Source organism: Austrofundulus limnaeus, unplaced genomic scaffold (genome assembly GCF_001266775.1).
Source record: "Austrofundulus limnaeus strain Quisiro unplaced genomic scaffold, Austrofundulus_limnaeus-1.0 Scaffold24, whole genome shotgun sequence".
Classification (NCBI taxonomy): Eukaryota; Metazoa; Chordata; class Actinopteri; order Cyprinodontiformes; family Rivulidae; genus Austrofundulus; species Austrofundulus limnaeus.
This window is the reverse complement of record NW_013952426.1, coordinates 728,117-734,663: the sequence shown is the minus strand read 5'-3', so window position 1 is coordinate 734,663 and position 6,547 is coordinate 728,117. Positions and strand designations below refer to the sequence as shown.

General features: G+C 38.5%; 1 protein-coding gene across 1 annotated transcript in view; it reads left to right on the top strand.

The window, feature by feature from the left end:
* brinp2 (bone morphogenetic protein/retinoic acid inducible neural-specific 2) overlaps positions 1-6,547 on the top strand; it is a gene marked incomplete at its 5' end in the record, with an annotated part of 239,201 nt that overhangs the window by 1,450 nt on the left and 231,204 nt on the right.

Genomic DNA, 6,547 nt, shown 5'->3' with positions numbered 1-6,547 from the left:
GGGATATCTGTACTAAGCACAGTCCCAGGCACAGATCATGTTCCACTCCAGAAGGGGTCTTGTTAAACAAACCAGGGTGTGAGATTAAAAAGAATCTCAGTCTTAGAGTGCTCAGAAGACAAAAATCACATCTGCAAATACATCAAGAGAATCCAATCAGTGAGCATGCCCACATGTAGATCATTTACCTGGTGAGCTGAGCTGTCGTCTTCATCTTGTGTCTTTGAAGACAAGAAAGTGTTGGAAAACAGCTCAAGTTGGAAGGGAGGGTTCCGGCAATGCCAACTGTAAATACTACAGTGACGCACACAGGTGTGTGTTCAGAACAGAAGCTATTTGTCAAAGTTTAGACTGTGTTATGTGTTGGTCTCGAAGAGAATTCCATGTCAAGTATGGTTTGCAATCATTACTGTGACTGAAACTTGTAGCATAATGGTCAAAGATTTGTCCCTCTGTTGAACTGTTTCCCCAGTTTGTACCAAGTTGCACTAAGCGGTTRCCATTTTGTACTATGTGGTTAGTAAATCATTAATACTTTGCACCTGTGCACTTAAACAGTTGCATTTATTACTCATATACTTACCATATGCATACAACCCTGAATGCTCTCGAGTGCAGAGGCATCACCTTCATAACCACGCTTACGTTCAAAWACTGCATATTTCATTGTCAATATTATGAAACAAAATACTGTTTGCACAATTAATTTTGTTTCACTTTTCATTTATCTGCAACCAAGCCTTACCACACCAACAATGACAATAAAAGTGATCCAAATCCTATTTTAAATGTAAAAGTGTCTTTTAATAGACAAAATCATCGATAGTGTCGTTGCCAAGGTGGGTGCGAAACAGTGTTTTTGAAGTGGTCTGAGGCAGGTACAGTGTGGASGGTGGTGGGTAGGAAAAACATGACCTGGAGCCAAGTTAAGGACTTTTCAASTTGCTCAGAAATATCCATATGTTGTCTTGTAAATGCCTAAAGCAGGGCTATTCAACTACATTTCTCCGGAGGCCACAGTTACTGCAGGCCAACAGCACAGGGGTCGAGCATCCAACAATTGAAGTCATTACGTAAGTAAACCAAGTATAACAAAGATCTGTTATCTATGAAATAATTTGTTTTGCTGCATTTAACCATGTATACAACATACAGAACTCTATAATAAAAGTAGTGATAATGAAACAATATCAAAAACACAAATATTTTGACATCTCTGACTTCCCAAATTTTTAAACCAATTTTATTTTCACTTTCATAATTTTATCTTCAACTCCTTGTAGTTTTAACTGTCTTGGATGTTCATAGAAATGGTTTTTACCATCGTCTAGCCAATATTCAGATGTTTGTGTAGAAATCAAACATGTTTGTGTCTAACTAAACAAACCTAGGRTAATTAAAGTAGAAAACCAGGGGTTTGGGTTTAAGAGATAAATGAACAAATGGGTGGGGCGAACTTTGGTCACTTAGAGCCACATTCGGCCCGCGGGCCACCAGTTGAACAGCCTTGGCCTAAAGTATTAAATTACACTCGCTGTGAAACCAGTAGAAATTGTCTGGTGAGCTCTAATTGACAGTAAAATGTGAAACACTTGGGGTCAGATTTATAAAGGATTGCGTAGAAACCATACTAAAAGTAAACATACGGCCAAAATTCAGTTTTATAAAACCATGCGTACGCATGTTTCTGCGCACCTTTCATTTATAAATCACAGCCACACGTCAGAGTTTGCGCTCAAGGTCCCGCCTCAGGTTCTACCCTCTACACGCCCACACTCAACCATAAACAGTCAATGCAAAGTACCTCATGAATGTTAAGATATATTTAAATCAGTCAGCTGATCAATGTCAAAAAAAGTGATTGGTTCAGACTTGCGCTCTGTTGTGCTTCTGGAGGATGACAGGTGCTGACAACTGCTCACGTGAACAGAATGTCTGTAATTGACAGATWTTCTCTGATTTTGCAGGTTTACAGATGTTTAGAGTAATCTAATGATTTTTATCAAAAACTTAACTTCCCTGCTGAGCCTGCAGGACGATAAAAAACAAAATTAAATAAGTCAGATAAACTTAGAAATAATTTCACCACTCGTCTCCCTCCTCCCCCTCCTCTGTAATCTGCACCCCCCCCCCCCCCGCGCGCGTGACAGATACGGACTTTAAAAAGTAAAGTTTTATAACATCCATACTGGCGAGGGGGCGCGCCCTGCTCGTACCCAAAGCGTAACTTTTGCTGTCGTGCTGTTGAAATGTCTCTTGTCAGGGAGGGCTCTGTGGGTCAGGGTCGTGAGGAGGAGGAAAGAAATTAATGAGTTGCTTGAACTTTTATTTAAGATTTAAGTTTTTTTTATTTCAAAGGTCCTCATGGCTCAGCAGCAGAAGCATAAATATTACTGTTAAGAAAGCTGATGATAAAGYTGAATAAAAATCTAAGTCTGATTCTGAAGGTAAATTAAATATCTGACAGTGATCATTACACAGTGTGGCTCTAATTCCTCACTTCACCATCTGTGTCGCAGTTTCCCGTCTCCAAAATTAGCGTACRCATGGGTCAGAGCTGGCGTGAGGCACCGCACATTTTCACATCAAGTTTGGATTTTATAAATCACAACCTTGKCGTGAAAAGTGGCGTACGCAAGTTTCTGGGCTCATATTGTGCGTACGCAAGTTTTATAAATCCGATCCCAGGTCTGAATCACTGACTTTTTTCATATCAGTTCATGCCACCCACAAATCTGAAWCAAGACATCCTGATGATTTTTATTTAATCAAGATCTGCATAAGTCCAAGACTTCTAAACTATTACATCAGTATTTATAATCCACCTTGGAAAATACACATACAGTATTAACTAAACTGTGGTCCCTATTTTGTGTTTCTGGAAATCACACARTTGTAACAAATGTAGCAAAACAACACTGCTGTGACTTACTGTTATTGGTCTAATTTACATTTTTTAGCACAACACTAAACTAACATTGCCTTGATATAATCTCACTATTTGAGTTTTAATTGTACTAAAATGCTAAAAAAAGAACAACTAGCTTTGTTTTACAGCAATGAAACCCAATCAAAAGTCACACCTAACCAATCATTTTGAGTGGGTAAGTGCTTCTATACTGGACACAGTTTTCACGGTAATCAACTGAAAAACTGATTTTGTTTTAATTCACAGAAAGTAGTCACAAACAAATGGTCCAATGCGTTAGCTTTTAATTAAATCTCCTAAAGAGCACAGCAGCCTCCCTATGAGAAAATGATTGCACCTCTTTTAATAGTAGAATTGCAAGTTGCCCTATGAGTGCACATTGTATTGATGTTCTTAAAGGTAGTGAGAGAGTTATGAATACAGCTGCTGGGTTTTGTGCATTATAGAATTTGTCGACAAAAAAGCCTTTAGCATTTTAAAACAAAGCTTCAGCCTTCATTTAATTAAACAAAAGCCTGTGATTAGACTTACCCTACGATGTTAGATAATCAGTGGAGTACTGGAATGGTTCCATTTGTTAACGATGCACAGAAAATGGATTAAAAACTTCAAATGTGAACAAATCATGTTTTAAAACTTGGAAGGAAATGTATGCACTTTATAATTCTTTGTACTGGTCTCTGTTTCCTTTCAATGCAAATGCATCTCAGAGCACTTACATAATACCCAGCATGTTTATTGAATTCTTGCCTAAAGCCATGCATTAGGCCGCACATTACACCTGTTATATGTGTAGAAAGGACCCTAATTCAATTTGGTTAGTATTTGGTTCTCTTGGTTGAGCATCATAAATCCATAGTAGGTGGAATGAAACCCAAGAGTCACTCCCTTGCTGATATGCATTCCTTCAGCATGGCAACATTTGAAAAGCCCAATCAAATTAGAGCTAAATCAAACCACCTTTCATTTAGCTTTGGACTCTGTGGAATCCATTTAAAAGCTTTTGACACTCCCCAGTCTGCTTCTTTAAAACTGATGAAGATGAGGAAAAGTATATTCATCTGTACTGAAATGACTTGTATGCTCATACTGGCATACAGCTGAACTAGAMTGACCTGAGCAGACCTGTTTCATTATCTGTTTCATTGTCTGTTTCTCTTGATTAGATCTTCTGAAAATATTATTTTTAAAATTCAAATGGAAGAACTTGACACCTTTTATGATTCAGGTCAGGATTATAATCGTTGTCTTTGTACAACAAAATGTATGGTGCAATTCTCCAGTGCAAATAAACACAACCATTCAAGTTCAAACTAAATTATGAAATACATAGCAAAAAAGTGAAGAAAAAAAATCTATTACCATTGTAATCTGTAACTGGTTTCATCCACGTCACATCATGTTGCACCTGTCCCTTAACTGATATTGACTTAAAGCTGTATTGTAGATATGAAACTGTATAGTATTTAAAACACGAAAGGTCAGATTTACCACTTAGCACCAATCAACATGGTGATGACTGAAGGATAGAAACTGTTCCTWCGTCTGCTAGTTTTAGTRTTTATAAATCTGAAATGCCTGCCTTCAGGCATGTCCTGGGTGTGATGGGTCCTGAACAGGCTTTTAGCTAGAGGGACATTGATGCCCTCTTTGGTTTTGTGATGCCTCATTTCSGTGTAAGGATGCACTTAGGGCATTATGCCGATCTTTGGGTTCGCAGAGATTTAACCGCCATTTTTTCTGGATGAGATACAGCTTTCACTCTCAAGCACGCTAGAAAAGCCTACTAGCCAATCAGAACTGGGATGGGGGCAGGTCATGGGTCTCTGCAAAACTCTGATCCAGTAGCGAGCGTTCACCAAGCATGGACCAAATTTATGAAGCCAGAGGAAGACACAAATAATAAATTGCACTGTGCTATAGRGGAGGTGGGTAGTCAGTTTACAACTTAAGCAGCTGTTATTGTGTGTTCTTACTACAATATCTGCTCCCCGACTATCCGTAATTTTTTTTCCTCCCCCCTGTATATTTTGTAAACCTAAAATCTTCACATGCTTTTCCAAAATCCTTCCTTAAAGTCTGGCCCTGAAAGCTTTTTTTTGACATTTCTCAAACAACAGGAGCTATACAGTTCTTATAGTGAGAGTTGAAAATTGGCTATCCACTGGGGGGAACCTCAATGACCTTGTGTAGTGCTTTCTTCTGTGCTATTGTGCTGCTGGAGAACCACACATACWGTAGAGACAGTAGACCAGGATGCTCTTTACCATGCAAATGTGGAAGGACACCCATAGTCTCCCATGGAAGTTGTTATTCCTGAGAACCCTCAAAAAGTAGAGTCTCTTTTGGGCCTTTTTCACACGTCTGGTCAGGTCCACCTGGGTGGTATCTCCCAAGAAGCAGAAGTCTCAGACYCTCTCCACACAGTCCCTATTGATGAGTTGCTGGATGTTGACAGCCTTCTTCCTGAAGTCCACAATAAGCTTCTTAGTCTTAATTGGGTTAAGAAGTAAGTTGCTGTTCCTACACCATACTGTCAGCCGGTCCACCTCATCCCTGTAGGAGGAGTCAACCCCCCAGAGATGAGTCCTACTACTGTGGTATTGGTTTCATTTCATTGATTTAGAAGTCTTTGTTTTAGATGTATCTCTTTTACTCAATGTGACATAATCAGATGATTCTTTTGTCTGACCTTCTGAATAATCCAAAAAGTCCAACTTGGATCTACTGTTGCTGTCACTGCGAGCCACTGTGCRCAAAAGTGCATCAGCTAAAAGCCTGCATTTAAATGTAAATATGAGTACTCGGCATGCATGCTCTTTTGTGATTGACCAAAGTATATGATATGGTCCTGTCCTTTAAAGCACAAGGACATTGTAGGATACTGAAAATGCAGCCTGTTCGATAGCTGAGACAATATAGAGAGTTTTCCCATTAGACATCAGTGCATTGGAATGTGTAAGGTGTCTTTTTCAACATAAGATACAGTATTTTTTTCTCCCAATTTTAAGTTATAGATGCATGGTAAAATTATAAAATAGAGCCCTAGAGGTCTTTGAGGTAATGCATAAAGTGCATCCCACTTCCTTTCATGATAGTTTTAGATAATCTCATGTTGAGAAATTACTGAGTTGTAGTCAAAACATGAAAATACAGTTATGTGCAAGTTTTGCAAAATGTCACCCTCAGATCTGTATTGTTAGTGACTCTCAGCTACTATCACATCTAATTTTAGCTGTGTTTGTAAAATGAGTTGAATCATTGCCACTTTTTCTATTAAATAAGGTCAGCTGGCTGTGGTGGACATTTTGAATTGGATCAAATCAAACAATTATCAGTTGGAGATATACATTCAATGATTTTCTTTCTGAAAGTTTCATTACAATATTTCTGTGTTTTATCAGACATTTTGCTAACTGCCAGACAGGATTGATTTTAAATGGTTGTTGGGAACTTTCAAACAAAAATTCAGGGCAGTTTGTGTGCATTTGAATATGTGCTGATGATCCATTTTAGCTACTTACATCCCAAATATTAGTTCAAAGTCTTTGGTGTTAGCTGACTTACAACCATTTTCTGCACACACACACACACACACACACACACACACACACACAC